The following is a 14,598-nucleotide window of genomic DNA, read 5'->3' as shown; positions in this document are numbered from 1 at the left end:
AGGTGGCAACAAGATCATGATAATCTATTGTCAGTTAGAATACGCAGTTTCTGTTTTCAATCTTAACCCAAACATCGATCAACTTTTAAAAAGATGAAAGAGATACTTGAACGTGACATAATTTAAACATGCATCATTCTGACCAGGAGTAAGGCGCACTACCGTCAGTGTATGAGGACAGCAGTAAAACTTGCTTGCTCCCATAATTCACTTGTAAAGTGCATGAGGAAATATACAGACACCATCTTGAAATTTGCTACTTTAAATCACAGTTTAGAAAAGTAATAACAAGGATGAATTAGGATCTTCACGTTCCGATTCAGGGATTTCCAGTTTAAAGTTTAGATTCTAGTAATAAGCCTGATTTTCTTACAAATTCAAAGATGACAATGGTATGAACAAAGCGATAGGTGTTCCTGGCATTTATTACATTTATTAATGTTTTTAACTCAATTCCCAATAATATTTCTCATCAAAGTATTGTTGATAAGATTTTAATCTATAGAATTAAAAAAACACTTTTTTAAAAACTGTTCTGACCTGTGTCAACAACGTTGTGTTAATCTATTTTCAGTTGGATTACCCAGTTTCTGTTTTCAATCTTAACCCAAACATCGATCAAGCTATAAAAATATGAAAGAGCTGCTTGACCATGACGTGATTTGAATACACAACTTTCTGATATGGATTCAGAAGCACTACAGTTGAATTAAGATCTTCACAATCAGATTCAGTGATTTCCAGTCAAAAATTAAGAATCTGGTAATAAACCCTCTTTTCTTACAAATTCAAAGATGGCAATGGTAAAAATAAATTAATAGGTGCTTATGGCATTAATTACATTTATTAATGTTTGGAACTCAATTCCCAATAACAATTCTTATCAAAGTCCTCTTGAAACGATTATAATCTGTAGAACTAAAAAATGCAGTTTCTTAAACACTGCAGCCTGGTAGCAACAAAGTCGAGTTAACTTTTGTCAAGTTGGACTACGCAGTTGCTGTTTTCAATAATAACCCAAGCATCAATTAAGATATGAAAAGACATAAAGAGCTGAGTGACCCCGACGTGATTTGAACACGCAACCTTCTGATCTGGAGTCAGACGCGCTACCATTGCACCACGAGGTCAGTTGAAAAGTGTTGTTGCTCCCATACTTCACATGAAAAGTGCATGATAAAATATATGGACACCATCTTGAAATTTGCTACTTATAATCACAGTTTGGAAAAGATATAAACAAGGATGAATTAAGGTCTTCACTTTCAGATTCAGGGATTTCCACTTAAACATTTAGAATATAGTAATAAACCCTTTTTTCTTACAAATTCAAAGATGACAATGGTATGAACAAATTAATAGGTGTTTCTGACTTGCCACAAATTTCCTGTTTTGAACTCAGTTCCCAATGATATATCTCATCAAAGAATTGTTGAAAAGATTTTATTCAGTAGAATTAAAAAAGCAATTTTTCAAACACTTTCCTGACAGGTGGCAACAAGATCATGATAATCTATTGTCAGTTAGAATACGCAGTTTCTGTTTTCAATCTTAACCCAAACATCGATCAACTTTTAAAAAGATGAAAGAGATACTTGAACGTGACATAATTTAAACATGCATCATTCTGACCAGGAGTAAGGCGCACTACCGTCAGTGTATGAGGACAGCAGTAAAACTTGCTTGCTCCCATAATTCACTTGTAAAGTGCATGAGGAAATATACAGACACCATCGTGAAATTTGCTACTTTAAATCACAGTTTAGAAAAGTAATAACAAGGATGAATTAGGATCTTCACGTTCTGATTCAGGGATTTCCAGTTTAAAGTTTAGATTCTAGTAATAAGCCTGATTTTCTTACAAATTCAAAGATGACAATGGTATGAACAAAGCGATAGGTGTTCCTGGCATTTATTACATTTATTAATGTTTTTAACTCAATTCAAAATAATATTTCTCATCAAAGTATTGTTGATAAGATTTTAATCTATAGAATTAAAAAAACACTTTTTTAAAAACTGTTCTGACCTGTGTCAACAACGTTGTGTTAATCTGTTTTCAGTTGGATTACCCAGTTTCTGTTTTCAATCTTAACCCAAACATCGATCAAGCTATAAAAATATGAAAGAGCTGCTTGACCATGACGTGATTTGAATACACAACTTTCTGATATGGATTCAGAAGCACTACAGTTGAATTAAGATCTTCACAATCAGATTCAGTGATTTCCAGTCAAAAATTAAGAATCTGGTAATAAACCCTCTTTTCTTACAAATTCATAGATGGCAATGGTAAAAATAAATTAATAGGTGCTTATGGCATTAATTACATTTATTAATGTTTGGAACTCAATTCCCAATAACAATTCTTATTAAAGTCCTCTTGAAACGATTATAATCTGTAGAACTAAAAAATGCAGTTTCTTAAACACTGCAGCCTGGTAGCAACAAAGTCGAGTTAACTTTTGTCAAGTTGGACTACGCAGTTGCTGTTTTCAATAATAACCCAAACATCAATCAAGATATGAAAAGACATAAAGAGCTGATTGACCTCGAAGTGATTTGAACACACAACCTTCTGATCTGGAGTCAGACGCGCTACCGTTGCGCCACGAGGTCAGTTGAAAAGTGTTGTTGCTCCCATACTTCACATGAAAAGTGCATGATAAAATATATGGACACCATCTTGAAATTTGCTACTTACAATCACAGTTTGGAAAAGATATAAACAAGGATGAATTAAGGTCTTCACTTTCAGATTCAGGGATTTCCAATTAAAAATTTAGAATATAGAAATAAACCCTTTTTTCTTACAAATTCAAAGATGACAATGGTATGAACAAATTAATAGGTGTTTCTGACTTGCCACAAATTTCCTGTTTTGAACTCAGTTCCCAATGATATATCTCATCAAAGGATTGTTGAAAAGATTTTATTCAGTAGAATTAAAAAAGCAATTTTTCAAACACTTTCCTGACAGGTGGCAACAAGATCATGATAATCTATTGTCAGTTAGAATACGCAGTTTCTGTTTTCAATCTTAACCCAAACATCGATCAACTTTTAAAAAGATGAAAGAGATACTTGAACGTGACATAATTTAAACATGCATCATTCTGACCAGGAGTAAGGCGCACTACCGTCAGTGTATGAGGACAGCAGTAAAACTTGCTTGCTCCCATAATTCACTTGTAAAGTGCATGAGGAAATATACAGACACCATCTTGAAATTTGCTACTTTAAATCACAGTTTAGAAAAGTAATAACAAGGATGAATTAGGATCTTCACGTTCCGATTCAGGGATTTCCAGTTTAAAGTTTAGATTCTAGTAATAAGCCTGATTTTCTTACAAATTCAAAGATGACAATGGTATGAACAAAGTGATAGGTGTTCCTGGCATTTATTACATTTATTAATGTTTTTAACTCAATTCCCAATAATATTTCTCATCAAAGTATTGTTGATAAGATTTTAATCTATAGAATTAAAAAAACACTTTTTTAAAAACTGTTCTGACCTGTGTCAACAACGTTGTGTTAATCTGTTTTCAGTTGGATTACCCAGTTTCTGTTTTCAATCTTAACCCAAACATCGATCAAGCTATAAAAATATGAAAGAGCTGCTTGACCATGACGTGATTTGAATACACAACTTTCTGATATGGATTCAGAAGCACTACAGTTGAATTAAGATCTTCACAATCAGATTCAGTGATTTCCAGTCAAAAATTAAGAATCTGGTAATAAACCCTCTTTTCTTACAAATTCAAAGATGGCAATGGTAAAAATAAATTAATAGGTGCTTATGGCATTAATTACATTTATTAATGTTTGGAACTCAATTCCCAATAACAATTCTTATCAAAGTCCTCTTGAAACGATTATAATCTGTAGAACTAAAAAATGCAGTTTCTTAAACACTGCAGCCTGGTAGCAACAAAGTCGAGTTAACTTTTGTCAAGTTGGACTACGCAGTTGCTGTTTTCAATAATAACCCAAGCATCAATTAAGATATGAAAAGACATAAAGAGCTGAGTGACCCCGACGTGATTTGAACACGCAACCTTCTGATCTGGAGTCAGACGCGCTACCATTGCACCACGAGGTCAGTTGAAAAGTGTTGTTGCTCCCATACTTCACATGAAAAGTGCATGATAAAATATATGGACACCATCTTGAAATTTGCTACTTATAATCACAGTTTGGAAAAGATATAAACAAGGATGAATTAAGGTCTTCACTTTCAGATTCAGGGATTTCCACTTAAACATTTAGAATATAGTAATAAACCCTTTTTTCTTACAAATTCAAAGATGACAATGGTATGAACAAATTAATAGGTGTTTCTGACTTGCCACAAATTTCCTGTTTTGAACTCAGTTCCCAATGATATATCTCATCAAAGAATTGTTGAAAAGATTTTATTCAGTAGAATTAAAAAAGCAATTTTTCAAACACTTTCCTGACAGGTGGCAACAAGATCATGATAATCTATTGTCAGTTAGAATACGCAGTTTCTGTTTTCAATCTTAACCCAAACATCGATCAACTTTTAAAAAGATGAAAGAGATACTTGAACGTGACATAATTTAAACATGCATCATTCTGACCAGGAGTAAGGCGCACTACCGTCAGTGTATGAGGACAGCAGTAAAACTTGCTTGCTCCCATAATTCACTTGTAAAGTGCATGAGGAAATATACAGACACCATCTTGAAATTTGCTACTTTAAATCACAGTTTAGAAAAGTAATAACAAGGATGAATTAGGATCTTCACGTTCTGATTCAGGGATTTCCAGTTTAAAGTTTAGATTCTAGTAATAAGCCTGATTTTCTTACAAATTCAAAGATGACAATGGTATGAACAAAGCGATAGGTGTTCCTGGCATTTATTACATTTATTAATGTTTTTAACTCAATTCAAAATAATATTTCTCATCAAAGTATTGTTGATAAGATTTTAATCTATAGAATTAAAAAAACACTTTTTTAAAAACTGTTCTGACCTGTGTCAACAACGTTGTGTTAATCTGTTTTCAGTTGGATTACCCAGTTTCTGTTTTCAATCTTAACCCAAACATCGATCAAGCTATAAAAATATGAAAGAGCTGCTTGACCATGACGTGATTTGAATACACAACTTTCTGATATGGATTCAGAAGCACTACAGTTGAATTAAGATCTTCACAATCAGATTCAGTGATTTCCAGTCAAAAATTAAGAATCTGGTAATAAACCCTCTTTTCTTACAAATTCATAGATGGCAATGGTAAAAATAAATTAATAGGTGCTTATGGCATTAATTACATTTATTAATGTTTGGAACTCAATTCCCAATAACAATTCTTATTAAAGTCCTCTTGAAACGATTATAATCTGTAGAACTAAAAAATGCAGTTTCTTAAACACTGCAGCCTGGTAGCAACAAAGTCGAGTTAACTTTTGTCAAGTTGGACTACGCAGTTGCTGTTTTCAATAATAACCCAAACATCAATCAAGATATGAAAAGACATAAAGAGCTGATTGACCTCGAAGTGATTTGAACACACAACCTTCTGATCTGGAGTCAGACGCGCTACCGTTGCGCCACGAGGTCAGTTGAAAAGTGTTGTTGCTCCCATACTTCACATGAAAAGTGCATGATAAAATATATGGACACCATCTTGAAATTTGCTACTTACAATCACAGTTTGGAAAAGATATAAACAAGGATGAATTAAGGTCTTCACTTTCAGATTCAGGGATTTCCAATTAAAAATTTAGAATATAGAAATAAACCCTTTTTTCTTACAAATTCAAAGATGACAATGGTATGAACAAATTAATAGGTGTTTCTGACTTGCCACAAATTTCCTGTTTTGAACTCAGTTCCCAATGATATATCTCATCAAAGGATTGTTGAAAAGATTTTATTCAGTAGAATTAAAAAAGCAATTTTTCAAACACTTTCCTGACAGGTGGCAACAAGATCATGATAATCTATTGTCAGTTAGAATACGCAGTTTCTGTTTTCAATCTTAACCCAAACATCGATCAACTTTTAAAAAGATGAAAGAGATACTTGAACGTGACATAATTTAAACATGCATCATTCTGACCAGGAGTAAGGCGCACTACCGTCAGTGTATGAGGACAGCAGTAAAACTTGCTTGCTCCCATAATTCACTTGTAAAGTGCATGAGGAAATATACAGACACCATCTTGAAATTTGCTACTTTAAATCACAGTTTAGAAAAGTAATAACAAGGATGAATTAGGATCTTCACGTTCCGATTCAGGGATTTCCAGTTTAAAGTTTAGATTCTAGTAATAAGCCTGATTTTCTTACAAATTCAAAGATGACAATGGTATGAACAAAGTGATAGGTGTTCCTGGCATTTATTACATTTATTAATGTTTTTAACTCAATTCCCAATAATATTTCTCATCAAAGTATTGTTGATAAGATTTTAATCTATAGAATTAAAAAAACACTTTTTTAAAAACTGTTCTGACCTGTGTCAACAACGTTGTGTTAATCTGTTTTCAGTTGGATTACCCAGTTTCTGTTTTCAATCTTAACCCAAACATCGATCAAGCTATAAAAATATGAAAGAGCTGCTTGACCATGACGTGATTTGAATACACAACTTTCTGATATGGATTCAGAAGCACTACAGTTGAATTAAGATCTTCACAATCAGATTCAGTGATTTCCAGTCAAAAATTAAGAATCTGGTAATAAACCCTCTTTTCTTACAAATTCATAGATGGCAATGGTAAAAATAAATTAATAGGTGCTTATGGCATTAATTACATTTATTAATGTTTGGAACTCAATTCCCAATAACAATTCTTATTAAAGTCCTCTTGAAACGATTATAATCTGTAGAACTAAAAAATGCAGTTTCTTAAACACTGCAGCCTGGTAGCAACAAAGTCGAGTTAACTTTTGTCAAGTTGGACTACGCAGTTGCTGTTTTCAATAATAACCCAAACATCAATCAAGATATGAAAAGACATAAAGAGCTGATTGACCTCGAAGTGATTTGAACACGCAACCTTCTGATCTGGAGTCAGACGCGCTACCATTGCGCAACGAGGTCATTTGCAAAGTGTTGCTGCTCCCATACTTCACATGAAAAGTGCATGATAAAATATATGGACACCATCTTGAAATTTGCTACTTATAATCACAGTTTGGAAAAGATATAAACAAGGATGAATTAAGGTCTTCACTTTCAGATTCAGGGATTTCCAATTAAAAATTTAGAATATAGTAATAAACCCTTTTTTCTTACAAATTCAAAGATGACAATGGTATGAACAAATTAATAGGTGTTTCTGACTTGCCACAAATTTCCTGTTTTGAACTCAGTTCCCAATGATATATCTCATCAAAGGATTGTTGAAAAGATTTTATTCAGTAGAATTAAAAAAGCAATTTTTCAAACACTTTCCTGACAGGTGGCAACAAGATCATGATAATCTATTGTCAGTTAGAATACGCAGTTTCTGTTTTCAATCTTAACCCAAACATCGATCAACTTTTAAAAAGATGAAAGAGATACTTGAACGTGACATAATTTAAACATGCATCATTCTGACCAGGAGTAAGGCGCACTACCGTCAGTGTATGAGGACAGCAGTAAAACTTGCTTGCTCCCATAATTCACTTGTAAAGTGCATGAGGAAATATACAGACACCATCTTGAAATTTGCTACTTTAAATCACAGTTTAGAAAAGTAATAACAAGGATGAATTAGGATCTTCACGTTCCGATTCAGGGATTTCCAGTTTAAAGTTTAGATTCTAGTAATAAGCCTGATTTTCTTACAAATTCAAAGATGACAATGGTATGAACAAAGCGATAGGTGTTCCTGGCATTTATTACATTTATTAATGTTTTTAACTCAATTCCCAATAATATTTCTCATCAAAGTATTGTTGATAAGATTTTAATCTATAGAATTAAAAAAACACTTTTTTAAAAACTGTTCTGACCTGTGTCAACAACGTTGTGTTAATCTATTTTCAGTTGGATTACCCAGTTTCTGTTTTCAATCTTAACCCAAACATCGATCAAGCTATAAAAATATGAAAGAGCTGCTTGACCATGACGTGATTTGAATACACAACTTTCTGATATGGATTCAGAAGCACTACAGTTGAATTAAGATCTTCACAATCAGATTCAGTGATTTCCAGTCAAAAATTAAGAATCTGGTAATAAACCCTCTTTTCTTACAAATTCAAAGATGGCAATGGTAAAAATAAATTAATAGGTGCTTATGGCATTAATTACATTTATTAATGTTTGGAACTCAATTCCCAATAACAATTCTTATCAAAGTCCTCTTGAAACAATTATAATCTGTAGAACTAAAAAATGCAGTTTCTTAAACACTGCAGCCTGGTAGCAACAAAGTCGAGTTAACTTTTGTCAAGTTGGACTACGCAGTTGCTGTTTTCAATAATAACCCAAGCATCAATTAAGATATGAAAAGACATAAAGAGCTGATTGACCCCGACGTGATTTGAACACGCAACCTTCTGATCTGGAGTCAGACGCGCTACCGTTGCGCCACGAGGTCAGTTGAAAAGTGTTGTTGCTCCCATACTTCACATGAAAAGTGCATGATAAAATATATGGACACCATCTTGAAATTTGCTACTTATAATCACAGTTTGGAAAAGATATAAACAAGGATGAATTAAGGTCTTCACTTTCAGATTCAGGGATTTCCAATTAAAAATTTAGAATATACAGTAGTAATAAAACCTTTTTTCTTACAAATTCAAAGATGACAATGGTATGAACAAATTAATAGGTGTTTCTGACTTGCCACAAATTTCCTGTTTTGAACTCAGTTCCCAATGATATATCTCATCAAAGGATTGTTGAAAAGATTTTATTCAGTAGAATTAAAAAAGCAATTTTTCAAACACTTTCCTGACAGGTGGCAACAAGATCATGATAATCTATTGTCAGTTAGAATACGCAGTTTCTGTTTTCAATCTTAACCCAAACATCGATCAACTTTTAAAAAGATGAAAGAGATACTTGAACGTGACATAATTTAAACATGCATCATTCTGACCAGGAGTAAGGCGCACTACCGTCAGTGTATGAGGACAACAGTAAAACTTGCTTGCTCCCATAATTCACTTGTAAAGTGCATGAGGAAATATACAGACACCATCTTGAAATTTGCTACTTTAAATCACAGTTTAGAAAAGTAATAACAAGGATGAATTAGGATCTTCACGTTCCGATTCAGGGATTTCCAGTTTAAAGTTTAGATTCTAGTAATAAGCCTGATTTTCTTACAAATTCAAAGATGACAATGGTATGAACAAAGCGATAGGTGTTCCTGGCATTTATTACATTTATTAATGTTTTTAACTCAATTCCCAATAATATTTCTCATCAAAGTATTGTTGATAAGATTTTAATCTATAGAATTAAAAAAACACTTTTTTAAAAACTGTTCTGACCTGTGTCAACAACGTTGTGTTAATCTATTTTCAGTTGGATTACCCAGTTTCTGTTTTCAATCTTAACCCAAACATCGATCAAGCTATAAAAATATGAAAGAGCTGCTTGACCATGACGTGATTTGAATACACAACTTTCTGATATGGATTCAGAAACACTACAGTTGAATTAAGATCTTCACAATCAGATTCAGTGATTTCCAGTCAAAAATTAAGAATCTGGTAATAAACCCTCTTTTCTTACAAATTCAAAGATGGCAATGGTAAAAATAAATTAATAGGTGCTTATGGCATTAATTACATTTATTAATGTTTGGAACTCAATTCCCAATAACAATTCTTATCAAAGTCCTCTTGAAACAATTATAATCTGTAGAACTAAAAAATGCAGTTTCTTAAACACTGCAGCCTGGTAGCAACAAAGTCGAGTTAACTTTTGTCAAGTTGGATTACGCAGTTGCTGTTTTCAATAATAACCCAAGCATCAATTAAGATATGAAAAGACATAAAGAGCTGATTGACCCCGACGTGACTTGAACACGCAACCTTCTGATCTGGAGTCAGACGCGCTACCGTTGCGCCACGAGGTCAGTTGAAAAGTGTTGTTGCTCCCATACTTCACATGAAAAGTGCATGATAAAATATATGGACACCATCTTGAAATTTGCTACTTATAATTTAAGTTTAGATTCTAGTAATAAGCCTGATTTTCTTACAAATTCAAAGATGACAATGGTATGAACAAAGCGATAGGTGTTCCTGGCATTTATTACATTTATTAATGTTTTTAACTCAATTCCCAATAATATTTCTCATCAAAGTATTGTTGATAAGATTTTAATCTATAGAATTAAAAAAACACTTTTTTAAAAACTGTTCTGACCTGTGTCAACAACGTTGTGTTAATCTATTTTCAGTTGGATTACCCAGTTTCTGTTTTCAATCTTAACCCAAACATCGATCAAGCTATAAAAATATGAAATAGCTGCTTGACCATGATGTGATTTGAATACACAACTTTCTGATATGGATTCAGAAGCACTACAGTTGAATTAAGATCTTCACAATCAGATTCAGTCATTTCCAGTCAAAAATTAAGAATCTGGTAATAAACCCTCTTTTCTTACAAATTCAAAGATGGCAATGGTAAAAATAAATTAATAGGTGCTTATGGCATTAATTACATTTATTAATGTTGGGAACTCAATTCCCAATAACAATTCTTATCAAAGTCCTCTTGAAACGATTATAATCTGTAGAACTAAAAAATGCAGTTTCTTAAACACTGCAGCCTGGTAGCAACAAAGTCGAGTTAACTTTTGTCAAGTTGGACTACGCAGTTGCTGTTTTCAATAATAACAAAAGCATCAATTAAGATATGAAAAGACATAAAGAGCTGATTGACCCCGACGTGATTTGAACACGCAACCTTCTGATCTGGAGTCAGATGCGCTACCGTTGCGCCACGAGGTCAGTTGAAAAGTGTTGTTGCTCCCATACTTCACATGAAAAGTGCATGATAAAATATAGAATTAAAAAAGCAATTTTTCAAACACTTTCCTGACAGGTGGCAACAAGATCATGATAATCTATTGTCAGTTAGAATACGCAGTTTCTGTTTTCAATCTTAACCCAAACATCGATCAACTTTTAAAAAGATGAAAGAGATACTTGAACGTGACATAATTTAAACATGCATCATTCTGACCAGGAGTAAGGCGCACTACCGTCAGTGTATGAGGACAGCAGTAAAACTTGCTTGCTCCCATAATTCACTTGTAAAGTGCATGAGGAAATATACAGACACCATCTTGAAATGTGCTACTTTAAATCACAGTTTAGAAAAGTAAAAAGGATGAATTAGGATCTTCACGTTCCGATTCAGGGATTTCCAGTTTAAAGTTTAGATTCTAGTAATAAGCCTGATTTTCTTACAAATTCAAAGATGACAATGGTATGAACAAAGCGATAGGTGTTCCTGGCATTTATTACATTTATTAATGTTTTTAACTCAATTCCCAATAATATTTCTCATCAAAGTATTGTTGATAAGATTTTAATCTATAGAATTAAAAAAACACTTTTTTAAAAACTGTTCTGACCTGTGTCAACAACGTTGTGTTAATCTGTTTTCAGTTGGATTACCCAGTTTCTGTTTTCAATCTTAACCCAAACATCGATCAAGCTATAAAAATATGAAAGAGCTGCTTGACCATGACGTGATTTGAATACACAACTTTCTGATATGGATTCAGAAGCACTACAGTTGAATTAAGATCTTCACAATCAGATTCAGTGATTTCCAGTCAAAAATTAAGAATCTGGTAATAAACCCTCTTTTCTTACAAATTCAAAGATGGCAATGGTAAAAATAAATTAATAGGTGCTTATGGCATTAATTACATTTATTAATGTTGGGAACTCAATTCCCAATAACAATTCTTATCAAAGTCCTCTTGAAACGATTATAATCTGTAGAACTAAAAAATGCAGTTTCTTAAACACTGCAGCCTGGTAGCAACAAAGTCGAGTTAACTTTTGTCAAGTTGGACTACGCAGTTGCTGTTTTCAATAATAACAAAAGCATCAATTAAGATATGAAAAGACATAAAGAGCTGATTGACCCCGACGTGATTTGAACACGCAAGCTTCTGATCTGGAGTCAGAAGCGCCACCGTTGCACCACGAGGTCAGTTGAATAGTGTTGTTGCTCCCATACTTCACATGAAAAGTGCATGATAAAATATATGGACACCATCTTGAAATTTGCTACTTATAATCACAGTTTGGAAAAGATATAAACAAGGATGAATTAAGGTCTTCACTTTCAGATTCAGGGATTTCCAATTAAAAATTTAGAATATACTGTAGTAATAAACCCTTTTTTCTTACAAATTCAAAGATGACAATGGTATGAACAAATTAATAGGTGTTTCTGACTTGCCACAAATTTCCTGTTTTGAACTCAGTTCCCAATGATATATCTCATCAAAGGATTGTTGAAAAGATTTTATTCAGTAGAATTAAAAAAGCAATTTTTCAAACACTTTCCTGACAGGTGGCAACAAGATCATGATAATCTATTGTCAGTTAGAATACGCAGTTTCTGTTTTCAATCTTAACCCAAACATCGATCAACTTTTAAAAAGATGAAAGACATACTTGAACGTGACATAATTTAAACATGCATCATTCTGACCAGGAGTAAGGCGCACTACCGTCAGTGTATGAGGACAGCAGTAAAACTTGCTTGCTCCCATAATTCACTTGTAAAGTGCATGAGGAAATATACAGACACCATCTTGAAATGTGCTACTTTAAATCACAGTTTAGAAAAGTAAAAAGGATGAATTAGGATCTTCACGTTCCGATTCAGGGATTTCCAGTTTAAAGTTTAGATTCTAGTAATAAGCCTGATTTTCTTACAAATTCAAAGATGACAATGGTATGAACAAAGCGATAGGTGTTCCTGGCATTTATTACATTTATTAATGTTTTTAACTCAATTCCCAATAATATTTCTCATCAAAGTATTGTTGATAAGATTTTAATCTATAGAATTAAAAAAACACTTTTTTAAAAACTGTTCTGACCTGTGTCAACAACGTTGTGTTAATCTGTTTTCAGTTGGATTACCCAGTTTCTGTTTTCAATCTTAGCCCAAACATCGATCAAGCTATAAAAATATGAAAGAGCTGCTTGACCATGACGTGATTTGAATACACAACTTTCTGATATGGATTCAGAAGCACTACAGTTGAATTAAGATCTTCACAATCAGATTCAGTGATTTCCAGTCAAAAATTAAGAATCTGGTAATAAACCCTCTTTTCTTACAAATTCAAAGATGGCAATGGTAAAAATAAATTGATAGGTGCTTATGGCATTAATTACATTTATTAATGTTTGGAACTCAATTCCCAATAACAATTCTTATCAAAGTCCTCTTGAAACGATTATAATCTGTAGAACTAAAAAATGCAGTTTCTTAAACACTGCAGCCTGGTAGCAACAAAGTCGAGTTAACTTTTGTCAAGTTGGACTACGCAGTTGCTGTTTTCAATAATAACCCAAGCATCAATTAAGATATGAAAAGACATAAAGAGCTGATTGACCCCGACGTGATTTGAACACGCAACCTTCTGATCTGGAGTCAGACGCGCTACCGTTGCGCCACGAGGTCAGTTGAAAAGTGTTGTTGCTCCCATACTTCACATGAAAAGTGCATGATAAAATATATGGACACCATCTTGAAATTTGCTACTTACAATCACAGTTTGGAAAAGATATAAACAAGGATGAATTAAGGTCTTCACTTTCAGATTCAGGGATTTCCAATTAAAAATTTAGAATATAGTAATAAACCCTTTTTTCTTACAAATTCAAAGATGACAATGGTATGAACAAATTAATAGGTGTTTCTGACTTGCCACAAATTTCCTGTTTTGAACTCAGTTCCCAATGATATATCTCATCAAAGGATTGTTGAAAAGATTTTATTCAGTAGATTTAAAAAAGCAATTTTTCAAACACTTTCCTGACAGGTGGCAACAAGATCATGATAATCTATTGTCAGTTAGAATACGCAGTTTCTGTTTTCAATCTTAACCCAAACATCGATCAACTTTTAAAAAGATGAAAGAGATACTTGAACGTGACATAATTTAAACATGCATCATTCTGACCAGGAGTAAGGCGCACTACCGTCAGTGTATGAGGACAGCAGTAAAACTTGCTTGCTCGCATAATTCACTTGTAAAGTGCATGAGGAAATATACAGACACCATCTTGAAATTTGCTACTTTAAATCACAGTTTAGAAAAGTAATAACAAGGATGAATTAGGATCTTCACGTTCCGATTCAGGGATTTCCAGTTTAAAGTTTAGATTCTAGTAATAAGCCTGATTTTCTTACAAATTCAAAGATGACAATGGTATGAACAAAGCGATAGGTGTTCCTGGCATTTATTACATTTATTAATGTTTTTAACTCAATTCCCAATAATATTTCTCATCAAAGTATTGTTGATAAGATTTTAATCTATAGAATTAAAAAAACACTTTTTTAAAAACTGTTCTGACCTGTGTCAACAACGTTGTGTTAATCTATTTTCAGTTG

General features: G+C 33.0%; 9 non-coding genes across 9 annotated transcripts; all 9 read right to left on the bottom strand.

The window, feature by feature from the left end:
- Window positions 1-1,058: 1,058 nt before the first annotated feature.
- Window positions 1,059-1,130, bottom strand: TRNAW-CCA (transfer RNA tryptophan (anticodon CCA)). The gene has a single exon. It is a non-coding gene; the product is annotated as a tRNA-Trp (tRNA).
- Window positions 1,131-2,547: 1,417 nt separating this feature from the next.
- Window positions 2,548-2,619, bottom strand: TRNAW-CCA (transfer RNA tryptophan (anticodon CCA)). Its single transcript has one exon. It is a non-coding gene; the product is annotated as a tRNA-Trp (tRNA).
- A 1,417-nt stretch (window positions 2,620-4,036) lies between these two features.
- On the bottom strand, window positions 4,037-4,108 carry TRNAW-CCA (transfer RNA tryptophan (anticodon CCA)). Its single transcript has one exon. It is a non-coding gene; the product is annotated as a tRNA-Trp (tRNA).
- Window positions 4,109-5,525: 1,417 nt separating this feature from the next.
- TRNAW-CCA (transfer RNA tryptophan (anticodon CCA)) lies at window positions 5,526-5,597 on the bottom strand. Its single transcript has one exon. It is a non-coding gene; the product is annotated as a tRNA-Trp (tRNA).
- Window positions 5,598-7,014: 1,417 nt separating this feature from the next.
- Window positions 7,015-7,086, bottom strand: TRNAW-CCA (transfer RNA tryptophan (anticodon CCA)). Its single transcript has one exon. It is a non-coding gene; the product is annotated as a tRNA-Trp (tRNA).
- Window positions 7,087-8,503: 1,417 nt separating this feature from the next.
- TRNAW-CCA (transfer RNA tryptophan (anticodon CCA)) lies at window positions 8,504-8,575 on the bottom strand. Its single transcript has one exon. It is a non-coding gene; the product is annotated as a tRNA-Trp (tRNA).
- Window positions 8,576-9,997: 1,422 nt separating this feature from the next.
- Window positions 9,998-10,069, bottom strand: TRNAW-CCA (transfer RNA tryptophan (anticodon CCA)). The gene has a single exon. It is a non-coding gene; the product is annotated as a tRNA-Trp (tRNA).
- Window positions 10,070-10,880: 811 nt separating this feature from the next.
- TRNAW-CCA (transfer RNA tryptophan (anticodon CCA)) lies at window positions 10,881-10,952 on the bottom strand. Its single transcript has one exon. It is a non-coding gene; the product is annotated as a tRNA-Trp (tRNA).
- A 2,638-nt stretch (window positions 10,953-13,590) lies between these two features.
- Window positions 13,591-13,662, bottom strand: TRNAW-CCA (transfer RNA tryptophan (anticodon CCA)). Its single transcript has one exon. It is a non-coding gene; the product is annotated as a tRNA-Trp (tRNA).
- Window positions 13,663-14,598: the final 936 nt, after the last annotated feature.

This window comes from Dendrobates tinctorius, unplaced genomic scaffold (genome assembly GCF_039654945.1).
Source record: "Dendrobates tinctorius isolate UK_male_01 unplaced genomic scaffold, ASM3965494v1 ptg000178l, whole genome shotgun sequence".
In the NCBI taxonomy this organism is placed as follows: Eukaryota; Metazoa; Chordata; class Amphibia; order Anura; family Dendrobatidae; genus Dendrobates; species Dendrobates tinctorius.
This window is presented reverse-complemented; position numbering and strand designations above follow the sequence as displayed.